This window comes from Microcebus murinus, chromosome 29 (assembly GCF_040939455.1).
Source record: "Microcebus murinus isolate Inina chromosome 29, M.murinus_Inina_mat1.0, whole genome shotgun sequence".
NCBI classification, from domain to species: domain Eukaryota; kingdom Metazoa; phylum Chordata; class Mammalia; order Primates; family Cheirogaleidae; genus Microcebus; species Microcebus murinus.
This window is the reverse complement of record NC_134132.1, coordinates 12430303-12450456: the sequence shown is the minus strand read 5'-3', so window position 1 is coordinate 12450456 and position 20154 is coordinate 12430303. Positions and strand designations below refer to the sequence as shown.

The 20154-nt window shown below is 37.5% G+C and overlaps 1 protein-coding gene across 2 annotated transcripts in view; it reads left to right on the top strand.

The window, feature by feature from the left end:
- The window catches only part of ARHGAP24 (Rho GTPase activating protein 24), a 342652-nt gene that overhangs the window by 170080 nt on the left and 152418 nt on the right, over window positions 1-20154 (top strand). The window contains exon 1 of one of the 2 annotated variants that reach the window (XM_012770915.3): window positions 12766-18636. The exons of the other annotated variant lie outside the window; for it this stretch is intronic. The gene's annotated coding sequence lies outside the window, so the exon portion shown is untranslated. Of the gene's footprint in view, window positions 1-12765; window positions 18637-20154 lie in introns of those variants that run through there. 2 annotated transcript variants of the gene reach the window in all.

Below are 20154 nucleotides of genomic sequence, written 5' to 3'. Positions count from 1 at the left end.
AGACATATTAGGAAGTGCATGTTTTATTAATTCCTGTCATTGAGGCAAAAGTTTCTCTCCAAAACTTCGTGTGTTGCAACCACCTAGGATGTGGCCAGAGACAATCCGTCTCCATTTTCAATGGTCAGTAGACGACTCAGGAAGGAAGACAGGAAGAGTTGAGGATGAGAGTAAAACGTGTCTTGGTAACTGAGAACTCTAAAATGTTACAGGTAACTGTGGGGTTTGGATGTCATTTGATAAAAATAAACGTTTCTTCCTTATTTCTTCTGAAAGAATTCGAACTTACTGAATTATATGTTAACATATTTAATTTATTTTTTAATTTGAGGTTATTTCAATAGGAGGCATCTGATTTTAATCCCAAGGAACAAAAAACAAAACTCAATCGTCGGACTAACTAAAATCAAGTCAAATTTAACTGGTTCAGGATTATATTATTTAAATTCTCTGTTAAGACTGCTAAAATAGCATTCAGGGCTCACTATGTGCTGATTCACCTGAGATCTACTGTAGTATTATATATCAAAGTCTCGAAAATGTTTTATGACCGACCAAGTTATGAATTTTGCTTTTCATTCCCTTATTTGTAATGTCTCAACCATATGAAATGCCATTCTTTTTTTTTTTTACCATAATGGAGTTGTACATGCCAGGTTTAAGGAACTTAGAATTTCCTACATGAGTTTCCCTTTAACTGTATCATTAAGTTTCCCATCTGGCAACAGAAATGACATTTTTATTTCTGCTATTTGAGTAATCTGCTTCCAAACAGGAAGAGCAGGGAATAGGACCAACAAGCCTGTGACACTTACCTCTGTAGCAGGATTTGAAGCCAATTAAATCATGGCCGTATGATGTTGTTTGGACTGTAAATTGCTGTCGTAATGCGATGCAGGAAGACCAGGAGGCCCCAGAGCCAAGAAGAATGGAGCTTGGAAGAGCCCCAGCCCCATCACTCTGGCCATTCCTACAAATTGTATTCAGAAGACATTTGACTTGCCCCACGTAGCGAACAAATTGCACAGCCCAACTGTGCCTCATGTATATTTTCTGCTTTCCAGATGCATATCTGTTATGTTCCAAAATTGCTCCGTGAAAAAAGTGCTTCTTAACTACCTGCCTCTGCCTGTTTTCAGTCGTGGATCAGTCTTACTAGACCTTATCAATAATTTAAAACGAAAATATGGAAAACAGTAATGAGGCCCCCCTAGGCATTACACTGTCAACAGGAAAAATGAAGACATGGTAATGAGGAAAGCCTGAGCCTGATTACTGGAGGAGAGACACATTCTCATTCTTTTGTGGTGGGGCATCAGCCACAATCACCTCCTCAAATAGTGCTTCACATCACAGACAGCTTGGAGATGGCCGGAGGTCTTCCTAATCCGATTCTCTCTTGGTATTCCATGTTTTATCACAGTTAAAGAAATACTCGATCTTACCAGTGCAGCCAAGATCTTTCTAGAGATATTTCTCTGAGCCTTAGGGTAACTCTGAGTAGCTGAGAATGCTCTCTTCTCTCCATCTCTTCTCCCACCATCCACTTGTGTCTACCTACAAGACACCCTGCCCCCGGGGAGGAGCATGGGAGTCTTCACTGGCCTTTCGTCTATGTGAGTGGATTCTCCGGTTTCTTCCTCCAAGCTGGAACTTGCAACCGACAGAAGAGGGAGGATAAAACTGAGAGAAGGGTGTTAAAAGGAAACCAGATGAAAAATACATTGCAAACTTCAATAGACCAATAAAGGATTTTTTTTTAAAGGAAAAGAAAATAATGTGGTCCTGATGCATAGGTCAGATGAAGAATGAATACATCATGAGAACAGGGTGGAGTTTCAGATTAGTCAAAAAATATGCCTCAAGGAGCAGGCAGCCGAGGTGGCTTCTTTTCACCTTGGCATTGCTAAGAGTTGAACCTCCTGGATGCTGGTTATTTTTTCCTCGGGAGAGCTTTTCTTCCAGTGAACCAACAAATGGTTTTAAGGTGTCCGCAGAGAGAAGAAAGACTGAGTCCATAGTAACGGCTGTATTATGATCAACACTGCTATTTTGTTTCTTCCCCAAAGTTCCTGTTTATGTCTCACGGCCTTTGTATTGTCTTTTCAAGAACTCAGCCATTTGGCCAGTGGCCACGGTAAAATTGCACCACTAGCGAGTATAAATACATCCCATCAGTGGACACATCTGGGGTATTCTGCTTAAGCTCAGTGTTTCATTTGAGGCGTCATAAGGTTATAGGAGCATAGAGAACATTATTGAAGAAAGAGTGATTTACTCAAAATAGTGTCTAAATACTAAGCTACAATACAGAGCGATCGTTAGTGTCATTAAGAAATTTGATTCACTTTGATTTAAAAAAAAATCCCAAATTATCATGTGCTATATCATTTACACATTAACATTTAATTCTGAGCATTTGTCTCATGTCCAGAAAACTATATGATACATTTTGAGAATGAGAAGGAAGGAAAGGAAGGCGGTCAAAGGGGGACCCAGGAGAGAGAAAACACAAGGGTTCTGCCAGCCTTCCTATTTTCTCGAGCTACTCTATACCAAACCTAAGTAATATAAATGAGCAAATGCTATTATTAATAAAACTATGTTTTTCTTAAAGGTGGCTGTTATGCAGCTTGCATATCTAAATTAGTCCTTAAATGAGTGAGATAAATATTACCTCTATATTAAAAATTAGAAAAATAAGGGGGACCAAAACGTTAAAAAATATGCCCAAGGTCATGTAGCCCATGAATGAATGAGCTGAGATTCTTCCAAGTCTACCTGACTCCAAAGCCCGAGATTTTTGAACATCTAGTCTCTACTGCCTTCCACGATGGCTAGAAGCAACTCTGACCATAGGCCCACCAGAAAGGAGGGACACAATTTCCTATTACACTTAGGCAAGGAATCTTACGTGCCTAAAATAAAAAGATTTAATCATTGCCATTGGATGAAGTGAACTGTGAAGATTGACAAGTTCAGAAGTGCTTTTTATTTTTAACAAAATGATAGGGTATAAAACTTGGAGAATCTATGATTTTTTTTTTCAAGTGCATGTTTGAAATTTAATGATGTAATAGTTTGTCTTCTTTTGGACTACTGATTTTCCTATTAATATCTAAAAATAAAACATTTTAAAGTATCATTTTTGTATCTTGAAATATGTATTTCAAATACATATTTGAAATATGTATCCACTACCAGATTCTTACATTTTATAGTTGCAAGAATTTAGTATCCCAAGTGGAATGATTTGATGGTGTTATTCAACTTGGGAAAAGCACACCATATAGCAATCATTTGTGATAAATCACTGATATTCTGCTGTGATGGCTAGGCCATTATTTTCTTATATTAGGCAGAAAACTGAATGCAGCAAACCAGAATTATATCCCATTTAAGGTTATTTGCAAGAACGATTAACCAAGGTGTCTGGGGCCCTTATGCAAACAGCTGTTTCTTGTATTTTGCAGGTGATAAAACCTATTGGTTTGGCAACTTGCAGAGAAGCCATTAGATCCCGCCTGGTGCCACTGGAATAACCAAGGCCCCTTAGGCAGGGTGCACCTACCAGTGACAAGAGGCAAGGGATAGGGTGGATTAAGGAAGAGGCTTGGATGTGAGGTCCAGAATCTAACCACTAACCAGAAAGGACATACAGGAGCTCAGAGCATCCAAGAGGCATAGGGACGTGTTCACAATTACTTATTCATTTATTTCTTGGTTTGTCTCTTTATTCATTTATTTCTTTATTGAAGAGTGAATATGGGTTTTTTTGAGTGAATATGTTTTAAATAATTCTCTTTTACTCTTCTGAAATATTACTTCTGATGGAGTGGCAGGCTTTAAATTTTCAGAAGTCTATGGTGTCCTTAATAAAGTACCATCTATAATAAGTAATCACAAATGTATGCCTTTTTACCAGGCATAAGAGAACTAGAGTCTTCCACACTAAAGGTTTTTACGAAATGCACAAGATTGATATTTATGTTAACATTAAATTCAGTAGTCAGCATCCTATATTTTCCATATCAGTGTACAAATATCACGCTTTATTTTTTTAATGTTAATTTTCTGTCTCTCCTAATAAACTTTAATATCTGTAAAGAAGCATATTTGCAAATTTAAATAAATATATATATACACACATATATAAAATAGAATTCAGCATCACATATCATGCTGAATGCCAAGGAGTTTACTAACAACACTGAGCATTTCTTTTAGAATTTACTGACAGTTTCTTTTTACCACCAAAGAATCCCTGAGCCAAATTTTCTATTTCTTCAATTTTTCTTTAATTTTTACCTCTTCATATTTTATTTTAAAATCATTATCGTAGAGACATACGCTGAAGAAATCCACTTTTCTATCTCCTATGGTGTGAGGGCTCTTCTGTGGCAATATTTTACTGTTGTTCGGCCTGCTTTAATCAATGAATGAAAAGGAAAGAGATTCTACACAGGAATACTTAATCAATAAAATGCATTCCCAAGCAATAATAATGTGATGGAGTCACTGCGATTTGATTAGTGACCTTTTCATTCTTTGCAGAGATAACCTTTATTGATATCATTAACCAGATGAAACACCGGTTTGATGCGGCTCTTTTAACCACTGAGCTTAGTATTGATTGAGAAGCAGGATCTGAGATTTTGTTAGTGTTGAGTTGTTTACAGAAATAGGAGGTACTTTCCTCCCCTTTTCTCCAGCCCCCAAAGTAATTGGTGTTTTTTTTAAATTTGTTTTGTTTTGTCTTGTTTTTCTATCAGCAGTGAACACAGAGGAGAAACCAAGGACATTTTCTTACTTTTGCTCTGTTACTATGAACAAAACCTACTTGAGTGAAAGAGCCTTTTCTAAATGCTCATAAGGATAGAGGCATTTTATATTAGCAATTTTGGTAGGGCATAAGTAAATTTTCCTTTCAGTTATTGTAATTTTCAAGGATCTCTCATTATACAATTTCTCATTAGTGTTTTCCAGTTCAGAAAACTTATACCTCTACACATGTTTATGTTTAAACAAACCAGTACACTTATTCATTGTCCTGTGAAAGATATATGTTATCATAGAGAAGACCTAGATATTTTTGCCTATTGGCACAAATTACCTTTGAGAAAGTTTATGTGTATATGCTTCCATGCAATAGAAATGGAACATTTTTTAACCTTTTATATAAATGACTTAACATAGAAATCGAACCTAAAGTTTTAATTCCTAAAGCTAATATTTAGAGGAAATCAAACTCTTAAGTTGAATATACTATTCATCCTAGAAAAAGTGGTGTTTAGTGAAAGGTAGCTATTGCTTAAAACTGTGCTCGTTAACTTAATTTGGTGAGCCTAACTTGGCAATAATTCTGTTTATGATGTGTGAATTGGATTGTGTAGCAAGTGGAATATTAGAACACATCTGTGAGTGGAATGATGAGTTTTTTGTTTTGATTGATTCCTGAACTAAGTTTAGAGCATATAAGTGTAATCTGTGGATTCAGAAAGAACAATTATTGTTTAGCAAATAAGCACTAGAAAAAATGGATGGAAAGATTAAGGTCCATGTATAAAAAGATTTTTCAAGAGGGATGGAAAAATTCTTCAGCAGGAAAAGTGTTTACATATTCCCTGAGGTCTCTAGGCACAATAGTAGTTTAAATAAAGAGCTATGGGCATATACTACTATTTATTAGCAAGCTTCTGATGCATTAAGAAAAAATATAATTAAACAAAAAATTAATATTTTCAGTTTCAGAAAGACAAAAAGCAACAAAATAAGTACGGAAGGCAGTAAGGATAGAGAGTAAGAATGTTTATGGGTTCTTATCATAAAAAAATAAACTCTCTAATTCTAGGTTTCAAAGACGGGGACCAGCTTTTCAGATGGAAGGCACATTGTTTTAAATCAGTCATAGGCACTCTCTTTAAAAACATGAAATCTCATATACAGCACAGTTCTTTGGTAATGAAAAACTGAGAGCTGAGCAGACATAAATTTACACTCCATTGCGTTGTTTGTTTTGTTTTTTTAATTTTTGGGTGCTGTTGTGTTTTTGTGTTTTTTTCTTTGTCAGCACGAATTTATTTTATTTCCACCCTTATGAATTATGTTGTGCAAACATTAAAACTGTTTGTCCACTGCAGTTTGTCGTTAGTTAGATTTCCTGTACTTTACAATCTGTTTTCAACCTAAAGTAACATCAACAAGGCAATGCAAAATCAAAATATTCAAAGCCCTGGGTGGACAAGGCATCAGGATACCATCCCTATGTTCTAATCCTGAATATGGTGATTGAGCCATCTTTTTATGTATAGACGAAAGACGTGGAGATGGGGGATGGGGTGGGAATCAGAGAAATGGACACAAAATAGCTGATCATGGTGGTGCAGGCCTGTAGTCCTAGATACTTGGGAGGCTGAGGTGGGAGGATCTTTTGAGTCCAGGAGGTTGAGGCTACAGTGAGCTATAATCACACCATCGCACTACAACCAGGAGAACAGAGAAAAATCTAGTCTCAACAAAAAAAACAAAAAAAGAGAGAGAGAGAAAAGAAAAGAAAAGAGAAGAAGAAAAGAAAAGGACTGTGAAAAACAGAAGAAAAATCTTCTGAGGTGAAAGCATAAATAAGAGGAAATATAAAACTCCCCTTTTATGCCAAGTGTTTGCCACTAGGGAATAAACCTCTAAGGTCATTTGTTAGCTCTGGCTTGAGAATAAGCAAATTACACTGGGTCCACTTACATCTCACTGCTTCTCAGAGTCAAACAAAAACTTTCTCATAATTTTAGTGTTTAACAATACAGTCATATGCCCCATAATGACATTTAGGCCAACAACAGACCAAATATAGGATGGTGGTCCTGTAAGATTATAATAACTTTATTTTTCTATGTTTAGATATACAAGTACGTGCTACCATAGTACACTTCCCTACAGTATTCAGTACAGTAACATACTGTACAGGATTGTAGCCTAGGAGCAATAGGCTACAGCATCTAGGTTTGTGTAAGTTCACACAACAATGAAATCACCTAATAATAGCATTTTGTCAGAACATATCACTATCCTTAAGCAATGTATGATTGTGGTTATATTATAAATGGTGTGTGGGTTTTTTTTTATTTCATCATATTATGGGGGTACAAATGTTGTTAAGGTTACATATATTGCCCTTGCCCCCCTCCAACCCCAGTCAGAGCTTCTAGCGTGCCCATCCTCCAGTTGGTGCCCATCGCACTCATTGTGTAAGTATACACCCATCTCCTCCTCCCCCACTCCCACCTGCCTGACACCTGATAAATTTTTTTTTTTTTTTTTTTTTTTTTTTACATTTTGGTGGTAGTGTTCACCAGGGATTCAGGGGTTGCCAGGGTAGATCCACATCTTAGGGATGTGGTAAGCATTGTGGAGGGGAGGGCATACCTCTTACCCTTGCTAGGGAGAGGCAAAGATATAAAATGGTGTGCGTTTATCCTTACTAGCTCCAGTCTTCAGGTGACAATGTTTCCATGTTTTGGTTTTGAATAAACTTAAATTCTTTTCCAGATTGCACTGCTCCCAACTGTCCGTTTTCATATAGATACATCTCTTTGAGATGCACAGTTCAGTATGTACACGCTATGTGACCATAACGCACATATACACACACACCCCTCACACGTTCACACATGAATGCTTCCTCACCTTTATGACATGCCCTAAAAGTACAGCATAGTTTACAGAATTCCCGTGGAAGACAAAAGCTGGTCTGTATGGCCCCAAGCACTGAAAACTTGCTCGAGGAATCCCAACAACAGCAACAAAACCAACCTGAGTACCTAGGAGGGAGGGAGAAGAAAATGACACCTGTTCTTTGGCATATAGATTACCATAGAAAGGCAAGTTACTAAAGGAAAAAAAAAAAAACTCTTTTAAGATTTCAGTAGCACTTTGAGTCAGGCTAGTAGTAAATCTTTTCTAGCTGATGTTAACAAGTGTCAAGTATGACTGTAGAGAGAAGGAGAGGCTCTTACCCAAACCATGACATTCTTGGTCGGAGTTAGACTCCGTCATCCTTGTTTTTGTCTGGTAAATGATCCTCTGATGTGTGAACTGGGGAATATGGTATGTGTTTGTATATATAATGCTACAATGCTTACATTATCAACTTTTGTTTATAACTTGGCTCTTGGAAATAGCTGTTGAGAAAAAGAATTGCTGTAAATTTGAAAATCTTGAGATAGTCTGAGCATACAGTCAAAGAAATGTACCAACTCCTGAAGAATCATCTTTGCTTTGAAGAAAAGATAAATATTTCTCTTAAAAGGTGGGAAAGGTGTCATAGAGATTCATCCCCAGTTTCAGAGAAAACAGACTGTTTAGACGTGGCTGCTGTGCTAATCGTCAGCAAAGCGAAATGAATTGTCATGATGATTTGCAAACATGTTAGAACAAAATGTTAGCAACAGAAATAAAATAATTAAAATAAAGATGAGAAAAAATGAGAATAGCATAGCAAATACATTTTTTAAAATCTAAGATTGAATAAAAACAATGTGTAAATCTAAAGTCTTCCACATGTACCCAGTGCTATGCATTATGTAAGAATTTAAGGAAAGCATAAATTGAGTACTCATGAGCTCAAAGATAGAGTGATAGAACAGCAGAGAAAAAATGCTTCTGAGTTGAGGAGGCAAAGTGGAAACTAAAAAAGACCTTTATAAATCTAACAAATAAATTAGAATCAAGAAAGATAGACACAACTAAAGATGAGTTCACAGGTATAGAGAAAGAAAAACTTCCTTTCTACTCTCTTAGGGTCTCTGGCTGGCCCTAAGAATTAAACTAGCAGAAAACAGATTAGCATCTCTTAATCTTGGGTACTATAAATTCAACAAAGATACTGGCATTAATAGACCCTACAAAGCATTGATTTGCATGATGAGATACTACACAGCCCAATTTATGATGAAAGAGGGGGATCTATTCAAGTTAGATTTTTTATTGCTTAGTGGTCATATAGTGACGATGAAAAATACAGTATTCATGTTTTAAATAGTCATATCTTTATGAAAAATCAATGATTAAATGGTATTTCCTGAACACTTGATAAAAAGTAGAATATATATGAGGGAAGGCAATTGACATGTGATTATTTTCTGGCAGCTTCTCCCACATGGATGAGTTTAGGGTTATTGGTGTGATTTATCCATTCATTCAAACCAGAAAACATTTATTAGGTACTCATTTCACTAAGCATCTTGACTCCCTGTAAGATTATCATTGCACCTGTTTTTCGTAGCCACTTGATAAGTTGTATAATCAAGTCCCAAGGGTTTAAGGATGAAGGAGAGAGATTTTATGATGGAAAAAGAAAACACATTTATTGTTTTGCTTGTTTGCTTATCTAAATCAACAGTTGATTTAATAACTAACTAAAATTGGAGTAAAGGAAGATCATTTTTTCCACAAACACAACTGTGGTTGTACATATGTATTGTGCTAGTATGCATATATATGTATTTGTGCATGTATGCATACATGTGGACAGACACAGGTAGCTATCTGGATGGATGCACGGCAAACTATTGATACTGGTTAATCATTTTTTTTTGTTTTTTTTTTGAGACAGAGTCTCGCTTTGTTGTCCAGGCTAGTGTGAGTGCCGTGGAGTCAGCCTAACTCACAGCAACCTCAATCACCTGGGCTCAAGCAATCCTGCTGCCTCAGCTTCCCAAGTAGCTGGGACTACAGGCATGTGCCTCATGCCTGGCTAATTATATATATATGTGTGTGTGTATATATATATATATATATATATGTTAGCTGGCCAATTAATTTCTTTCTATTTATGATAGAGACGGGGTCTCGGTCTTGCTCAGGCTGGTTTCGAACTCCTGACCCCGAGCAATGTGCCCGCCTCAGCCTCCCAGAGTGCTAGGATTACAGGCGTGAGCCACCACACCCGGCCCGATACTGGTTAATCCTTAAGAATAGTCCTGGTAAGGGTCGAGAGGGTAGAATCTTTAAATGTTATATTATATATTTATGGACTTATGCATATTACTTTTGTATTGAAAGGGAGTCAAAATAATATTAGGGAAAATCCAGCTTCCTTATATTTGGTTTCTTTGAAGCTTGTGGGTTGGTCTCATAGCCCAGCACTAACGGGCAATTTGTTTTCATTATTTTCTGAACCACACTTGTGTGTCTAGGAACTGTTGAAAGAATACAGACCAAGAAGGTGCCTCGTCTCTTTATTTCTAACATTCTGTCTTGTAAATTCACTCTTACTGTGAAAATGACAGTGTAGGGAATCAACTTTATACTCGTGAGGGAAATTATCTTTCTTCTGTATAAACTCAGGAAGCTTGATCCTCAGTGTGTTTGGGGAGCCCAGATAAACTTAATATTAAAAAATTATTAAATACAATGTGGTTTGACATTTTATATCTGATGCTTTTTCCCCTAGGGAAATTCTAATGGTCTTCCTATTATACACTAAAAAAATTAAATGTCTTCCTACTGCCTATGTTTGTATTCTTAGGAGTCTTAAAAATCATTATTATTGTCACCATGAGAGTTGTTTTGTCAATAACTGGCTGTTTTAATTTCTTTATGATACAACAGATATCCTCCCAATCCTCAAAGATAAATAAACCTTAGCAAATTGAAAACATGTGGGAGATAATTATCTCACAGAATAGTGGAATTTCACATCTGAAAGAAACTTCAGGGTAATCTTACTAAATCCCCTTATTTTATATATAGGGGAAAACTAAGCCCCTGTGAAGTGAAGTGTTTTGTGCAAGGTCACACAGCTAGTTGCTGACAGAACCAGGGTTGGAAACCTGATTAATTTTGGCTGATATCTTCCGTGTCCCAGGGAATGTTTGCTTTCCACACTCTGCCCATTCTCCCCTTCGTCTACCCTAGAAAGGAAGCTTGCCGTGGGAGGAGGAACGCCCTCCCCTGAGAAAGGTGCATTGAGATGTGATTCAGTTTGGTATTTATTAATACCGACTCACTGATAGCTACATTGAATGCATTGAAGAAATAAAGCCTGTGCTTATTTTTAAATAATCAAAACAGCTCAGGGGCACCCATCTCCTACCCCATTTTTTAAATGTTATAACCAAGATGTTTATGCAAATGAATTATTTTGTACAAGAGACTAGACACTGTAGATCTGCGTATTAGGGTTCTTCAGAGAAATGGAACAAAAGAAGATACTTATAGACACACAGGAGGAGATTTATTATGAGGCATTGGCTCACACAACCATGGAGGCTGAGAAGTCTCCGTTTGGTCAGGTGTCTGCAAGCTGGAGGCCAGGAGAGCGGTGGTGTAGCTCTGGTCCACGCCGAAAGGCCTGAGAACCAGGGGAGCCAGTGGTGTCAGTCGCAATCTAAGAACAAGAACCAGGAGCACCAATGCCTGAGGACAGGTGACGGATGTCCCAGATCAAGCAGAGAGAGCAAATTCACCCTTGCTCTGCCTTTTGCTCTGATCGTATCCTCACTGGATTGCATGATGCCCACTTGCACTGGTGATGGCAATCTTCTATACCCAGTTTGCTGATTCTGAGGCTAATCTCTTCTCAAGACACTGTCACTGACTCACCCAGAAATAGTGTTTTACAAGCTACCTGAGCATGCCTTAGCCCTGTCAAGTTGACACGTAAAATTACCCACCACCACTTGTTATCTGTGACTGTTTTATAATGAAGAAGCATTATCACTTTTCATTTATCTGTATAATTTTTTAATAAAATTAATGATAGGATGAAAATAATATAATATTACAGATAGTTCAGTTGATCTGGCCTTTTTTATTGAATATTCCAATATTGGAATATTGTCCATGTTGTATAAGAATCCTTGACTTTTTATGTCTTACCCCACTTTAGGAGCTAATTACTCTAGGACCTCTGACCTCATTCGTGATACTGTCATCGTCTGAAGGTCAGCATTAGTACCTACCTCATAGGTAGGGGACATATGTCCAAGTTTACCTATAAGAGTCATGGTTTTTTATCTGCAATCTAATTGTAATTAACAATAGTTCCTCCTTTTACTCTCAAAGAGTCAAGGCTCAGACAGTATCGTGTTAGTGACTCTAAAATACGCTAGAGAAGGAATTTTCCTACTCCAACTGAAAGGCAAATCTCATTATTTTCTCCTGTTTGAGCTCTGTCTGCCCCTTTCTGTTTTCCATGTCATAGTTTTACCTCCTGCCTTGTTGGATTCATTGAAACTGAATTATCCTTCAAACTCCATGTAACTCAAAACTCAGTATTCGACCTGATGGAACTAGGGTATCTGCCAACTCCACTCTCATTCTGGTTTCCACTGGCTGTCCTAGTATTGGGTGAAGAGTCTTCTAGGCTTAAAAATAATTAGATTATCAAGAGGAATTTGATGAAAGATTTGCGCTTTGCGGGGTAGCTAACCATGGAGTTCCATAGAAACCATGCAAATACAATTGTTTGTGTATTGAATCTCGAATCTGAACGTGCTGATGCCTTGGAAACCCGAACAGTTCTGCCAACAGAATCTCTTAAGATATTGCCAAATTATATTCCAAACAATGTCTTCAAGTCTAGTCACCCAGTGTCTGAGTTAAAAAAAAAAAGTCCCAAATGTATGCTGCCCTCAAGGAGACAGGCCATTGAGTGTGAGGAACATAGACTTTGCAGGCATATGAGCATGGGTTCCAATTCTGTTGTCAGTCCTTCAAGTTGTGTGTCTTGTTTTCATCACTGTAAATAGAAAATACATATGAAAAATGTCTTTTATGTAATTAAGACTTACTAAATATTAATTTCATCCAGGTCTTATACTGGATACATTTTTCTGTAATGATTTTATAGATATTCTGAAAGTAAGTTTGCCTTTCTCACACCTTCCTACCTGTGGAAATTTTAAAATGTCTTTTGAATCCGTCTCTATCTCTCTGTTCCTCCTGCCTAATTTCAAACCATCACAACGTCTTACTTGGGCATGGAAAAGTCTTAGGTAGTCCTTTAGACCACCTGCCCCTGGATTCTTTCTCCACTTAGCATACTAAAAACAAAATATACCCTATTTAATATCCCCTGTTTAAAATCCTTCAATGGCTACCAATTGCCTTCAGGATAAAAACCAAACTCTTGAGCATGGCTTTGCCTAGCTTCTCTTCTGCATACTTTACCTGTCAGTCTTTGTCTTTCGTCCTACATTCCAGCTCTATAGAGCTACTTGAAGTGACCCAAATGGGCTCTATCTCCTATCTGGAATGTTAATCCTCTCCTGCTTCTGCATTCAAATTGCATTTTGGTTTTGTCTCCTCAAGGAAAGCTTCTTTGCTTACTTCCATTCCAATCTTGAGTCCAAGCTACTTTGATGGTCTCCTACAACCCAGTGCTTATCTCTACAATAGTCTGTAAACATCTCTCACCTCCAACAGGTAAGCTTTTGGAGGAAAGATTCTGGCTCTTGCTTTGTACCCAAACATTTCGCACATTAAACAGGATAAAAAATATGGGCTTCGGTAAATTTAAGGAAGGAAGGAACTTCTGCCTTATTTTCATGGGGAGAAAATTTTCGTTTGTATTCTGGTTAAAGAAATACTGTCATCCATGAGATAAGAACAATGACACAAACTTCATCACCTAGCGCAATGCCCCTCGTCCATAAGAGGCAATCAATAAGTATTTGTAGCCTGTTGGATTGACTAAATAAATGTCCTTTGTGTACTTAGATTGATATGCAGTCAATACCATAAGAAAATGGTACTTTTTGTTTTTATGACTTTAAATAAAGTTGTTTGCCTCTGAGTGGCACCAGTGCTCAGCAAAGAAATTTCCTCTCCCTGGGTGTCCAGGGACAAGGGCTGCTGTGGTGCTCAGGGAAAGTCATTTTCTTCCTAACAAAAATTCACCGTTTCTCTATCTTGCCATCACACAGCCACGTCTCTGATGTGGCTGGAACTGAAGTGTTTTGAACCAGTCACTTTATCCCACAAGGTGTCTGGGCTCCAGGACCCAGAGAGGCGGACTCACTAGAACAGGTAATTAGGAAGCAGCAGGACACGAGACACGGGAGGAAATCTAATTTACAGCTCACTGGAGAGCGGAGAGCTCTGAATCAGTGTGGAGCAGAGCTGAGATAGGAGATTAAATTATCTGTGAGCTCACCTCTCCAAAATTATTTGGTGTCCCCCCCTCACCTTTTCATTTAGAAAACATATGTTGCAAGTCCAAAGACTTAGCTTTTATTCCTGAAGAGTTGGCAGGTGAGGGCAGCTTCTTAAAACCACCTGGAAAGGACAGAATTAGCTCTGGGATATCTGCTGTTTCAATAAGAGAAACTACTTTAGCGTTTCAGGAAATGAAGAAGACATCCGGGAGCTCTTAAGACCTCTAGCGATTGTGATCACGTATGTAGTTAGGAGCATATATCCATAGAGGATATTCTGGCAAATCAAGAATATTATCTGGCCTTTGTGTTAACAAAATTGAAGGGTTTAGAGGTATCTTACGTAGATACAACTATCTAGAGCCCAGCTGGGCTCTTTGCTTATATTCCGTGATTCCTACTTGCTGAGCTTGTAGCTGAGCTTGCAATGTCAAGTTAGTTGCAGAAGTGGGGATTAGTCTTTGCCTTCAGCATATGGACTCAGATTAGATGTTTATTGACTGAGAAATAGTAGCTCATGCAGGAAATGCAATTAATCCATTAAAGAAATATCTGTCAAATGCCCACTTTATACTAGATAACTGTTCTGCACACTAAGAATAATGTAGTGTTAAAAGCCTAAGTCTAATGTTTCTAATCTTATTTATATCTTCTAATATATTTCTGATCTGATAAAACTTTTCCTAGAGAAGAGATAGTGCATGTATTTCGAGTAACTATTTAAATGAATGAATAAGTAAAAACAAACAACTGAAGATAATTTTGGATAGTGGAAAGAGCTATGAAGGAAAATTAAAACAGGAAAATGGGATAAAGAGGATATGTGGGTGGGAGAATGGTTATGGTTAGCGAGAGTGGTCAGGAAATCTTTTTTCTGAAGACGTAGCATTGAGATGAATCCTGAGTGATGAGAAGGAGATAGTTCTGTGGAAGTATGAGTGGGGAATATAACAGTCATAACAGATGAGATAGCAGGTTAGGAAGTTCAGCTGGAAAGATGAGCAGGAGCTAAATCGTGTAGTACTAGGAGGCCATGGTTAGGTGTGTGTGGATCTGTACCAAGGGCAATGGGAGCCCATTGCAGGGATGAAGCAGGGGAGAGACAGGAGGTCTTTGGATAATATGAAGCAAGAGAATAATGGGAAACCATTTGAAGGAATGAAGGAGAGTAATGATGGGAAACCACTGGGTGGTATGAAGCAGGACAATGATGGGAAAAATGAAAAATCCTGGGTACCAACAGAGGAGTGGTGGCTCAGGCTGCTGTGAAGAGAAAGAACTGAGAGAGGAGATGGGCAACAAAGTACATACTCGATTTGGTTTAAGAGAGTTGGTGCTTGAGATTTTATGTGTATCAGTTCCTTGCAACTGTTAAAAATTTCCATGCATGCAGTCTGCTCCCAAGCATAGGATATTATCATCTAGTAGCTGTTCATGCAGTCACTACCTTTCACTGCTATCACCACAGAGCTCTCTGGGATTCTTCAGTAAAAGCCTTCTTCTAGTGTTACTGTAAACCTGAAAACTGAGAGGAGGAGATCAGGAGTCAGAGGATTCTGACTGCCTCGCCTGTGTTAATATAGCCTGCCCTGCAGTTCACCTCTCCTGGAAGTGCTTCTCCCATCAGTGAAATCCAACACCATGGGCTCAGCCTTCAATACACAGTTAGCTGTTCCCCTCTAGACTACTCTAGGATCCTGAAATTCAGAGCATTCCCAGAGTAGGGCAACCTGGAGCGTATCCAAGGGTCCTAAATATAGAGGGACGAAAGTTTTCATAAATGGTCGTGAAGTGTAGTGCTATTTTAGATAGTGTTGAGTTCACGCATTGACCCCACACGCTTCCCTTCCAATGGATGGGGGCAAACCATGCCATGAATTACAAAGTGGGTTTGAGGGCCTATTTCCTGTGACTTGCACTGCTCGGGGAAAATTGCTAGTTCCCTCTTTGCTTAATCTATTTTGAGAGACTTTGGCTCTTGAATTCAATACCCATAATCTATTGTCTGTAGCTCAGCCCACTACTGCTCTAAACAGCCTGCTTGTACGTGACTTCTGCACAACTCCTTTCCTTCCTGCAGCCACTCACCTCCTCTGAATCATCTTGACTCATTCCGTGTGAATCTGTGTGTCTCCTCACAGCCTTTTTATCTCTGAAAGCTTTTTCTTAATTAGTCATTTATGTAAGGTAGTAATTGCTGCCTCATTGTGATTCCCATTGTAGCACTTTTCTCTTGCTAATATACACATGTGTTTTACTCATATCTCTTCCCTGCTTCTTCTAACAGAAAGGTAAAATGGTCAACATCAAAAGTAAAGCTTAAGAAGTAAAAGGAAACTATGGAATATTTTTAGCAAACCCACATAATATGTAAAAGTGTATCCAATGACATATTAATGTATCTATAAATGCACATGTTAATGTTTTTGGCATATTGCATAGACCTCAATTAAACATAATTAATTGAAAATGAGAGAACAGGATCTGCTATTGTGTGAAAAAGCATAAAGTTTCATTTTCTAAAATTTCTCAACATTTATGTTTTAGATCTTAGTTGCTTATTTGTCAGAGTGGGAAAATTGCTGTTGTACCCATTCAGTTCTCAACATTTTGGAAAATATGTTCCAATAAGTCTAATTGTCATTTTAAATGTTACAATTTGGTAATTACTTGGTCTTAAGTGTATTGCTTTCTGCCAAAGACCAGGGTGAAAATAGATGCCTTAAAAGTAGAAGAGAAATATCAAAACAGTAGATTTCCGAGTTAAAGAATGGGCAACAGTGTGAAAAAATGAGTTTTGAATGATCTTGGCACTTTTGCTCATTGTGTGTTTGAATTTCAGGGTGTAAAGTAGATTTTGCATTAATATTTAAGCAGCCAGATCAAACAGGAAGATTAGTAGTGGCCAAAGTCATTTCATTCTGGGCCACTTCATATTTTGGCTTATCTGACCCAGGTAAGATGCTGCTGAGATTTGGGCAACTCAGTGGAAAGTATGCAAATAAATTTAGGGCACATGTTTGAGATGTGAGAATGAATACAAAAATAATTATAGACAATTGGCCTTATTTCCCATCTAAACCCTTTGATTTTATTTGAAAATCACCCACTTTTCTAAAGAAGCTATTGCTTATCGGTTACTCTATTCCACATGGAAAGGGTTTTATAAAGGAGACAGGTTTTTATAAACGTTCAATAAATATTTGTTAAATAAGTAAATGAATTAATGAATGGAATGCATTTCAGAAAGGAAAAAAAATTTACATTATTATATGGACACCGTCCATTCACTTAGAAGGAAATAGTTTCTTCATGTATAAGTAGGAAGTAGGAAATATATGAAAGACACCAAATTAAAAGTATTATATTGCTTCTCTATTTTATTTAACAGAGTATATAATCAATAATAGTAAAAAAATAAACGTGTGTGTGTGTGGTATAAAAAAATGAAACAAAACAAAACATCCTGACAAATTGAAAGTGGGGATTTGTGGTAATAGTAAATGTGCTTCTAGTCCAAGAGCGATGTTAACTATGTCACTGATAGTGGGTTGAAGACTTACTCTGACACCTGTCACTGTGCCATCCCTAACTGAACTAGCCCTCTGTAAGGACCAGTGGATGTTGTTATCCTCTGAAGAATGGCAACTCCTGAATTATAAACATATTCTGGGAAATCCACAAAGGAAAAGATGATTTTCCTAAGTATACAAAGAAATAGGGCATTACAGGGAAACTTAAAAGATTAAGGATGTTAAATCCAAGGGAAGTATTTTCTCTGAGACAGTTCTCACGTCCTAATTATGTTACTGCTCCCTGCCAACTCTTTCGAGTTTTATACAAGGATATAGAAGGAAAAGGTAAATGATTTATTTATTCTCAGGAATGCTAGTGTAGTGTAAAGAGCATTGAACTGGGAGTTGTGAAACCTGGTGATCTGTTAACTGTGGTGTCAACTAGATAAATGTGTAAATGACCTTACACAAATCATATTTTCTCTAGGTTTCAGTTTCCCTATCTATAAAGTGAGGGCATTGGGCTAAATTATATTTAAGGTCCCGATGAGCTTTCTATGGTTCTTATTTCTTCTTTGTGCGTGTGTATGTGTTTGAATTTTTTCTGACTGTTTTTTCTAAATGCTCACATACTACATTATTTAAGGTATATTTCCTTGTGGGTTTTTCTTCTCCCCCCTCTCTGTCTCTTTCTTCAATATATGGGATAGGAGGATACTGACTAAGTCTGAGAGGAAGGAGGAGAAAGAAAATTAGGTACAGGAAGGGTTTATATCCCTCTCTACAAGAAAACCTTAAATATAGCTACTGCTGCTTTGAAAGGAATAGTTTATGTCCAAACAGCATTTTCCAGACAAGCTCTGTACTTTTTTGCCAACAGAATTCACTTTAAACTGAAGGCAGTAGACAGTTAAACAAGAGCCGGCTCTGGGAACAGCTGTGAGTAGACAAGACCAGTTACTTATAAGGTACTGTTTTTCCCTCATAGAAATCTTCAAGGTTCATTTGTTTCTGAGACAAGTATTCCGTGGACATTTGACCTTTTTTTTTCTCCCTCTTTACCCCGATTTTGAGAGAAAACATACTCTTTAAAATATTTTAGCTTTTGAACTGTATTTATCATTGCTGTTGAAATTTGAAGCTACTTAGATTTTGTTTTGTTTTGTTTTGTTTTCAGGGACCAAACGGTGGTGGTGGTGGTGGTTTTATCTTAAAGCTCAGTTTAGCTTCGTTCCTTTGTTGTGTCTTGTCATGTATGGTTTGTACATTTTATTGTTTGTGTTGGATAAAGAGAGAAATGCTTTAACATTACAGAATGTACGGAATGTTCCCGACTGAGTGGGGAGAGGGAGGTTAGGGCATCTTCTTCCTCTTGAAGCATAGAACCAGGGAAGAGCCAATCAGACAGGGGACCCCGATAGGGCAACTCCAGGCACTTTAACTGAGGCAGTTGAGGCCCACGAACCTTGCTCATCACAGTTTGATAGATCTGACCTGCAAAACATACTTTTTAGAATTGAGATTTTGCCTCCAGTTTGCTTCTATATCTGATTGTGAGTTTTAGTCCTTCCTTCCTTGTATGCTCATTTACTTAGAAATAAATTTGATAAACCTGCTTTTTGTTTAAGCTCTTAGTTTAAGCTCCTCACCTTAAAGGAGTAACATTCCTGAAAAGAATGACAGTTGCAATAAGATTTTGAGTCACAGAGCTATGCAAGGGCTGTCAGAGCAGAAGGGAATAGCCCAAAGTGGCAACGAAGGGGACAGAAAGGACCCTGTGTATACCTATCAACCAGGAGCCACTCTCTCCCCAGGGGCCTGGCTAGCTTATATGTAATATTTGGCATGGATCAATAAACAGACAATAGAGACAGTTAAGGGTTTCAATATATGTAAATGTTCCAAAGAAGCGAACTTTACAAGACTACCACTGAAAACTCCAAAAGTTTTTGGAAGAATGTAGCCATTTCTGGATAATTCTCTTTACTGAGATCTACTATATACTCTGATCTCTCTCTGAGGGGTACTAAATGCAATTTCATGTTTTCTGAATTACTCAGCATTATTGTCATGGAGACACACTATAGAATTATTCTGCAATGCAACAATAACTTTGGGGTCTATGCTATGGGTGTAAAGCTATTACTACTTGTGACAAAAGGTCATAGAATCACTCTGTTATTTCTGAAGTCTTGTATTATTTTATGGGACATTTTGTTCTTCTTGTGTCTACCCTCTATGTCAAAGAAGAGTGACTTCTTATTAATGTGGGCAGTTTGCATATTTCTAATAACTTCCTTCACCCTCAATCACCCCTTTATAATCATTATTTATTTTGTTCTGTGAACAAGAAAACCAGAAAAATAAAAACAAGTTTATAAAAACAATTATATATGGAATGAGAGATAATAACTTTATCCAAGGGCTCAAGAGATTCTCTTGTGAGAAAAAGTGCATGTGGCAAAGGGCATAGACACAGTGACATC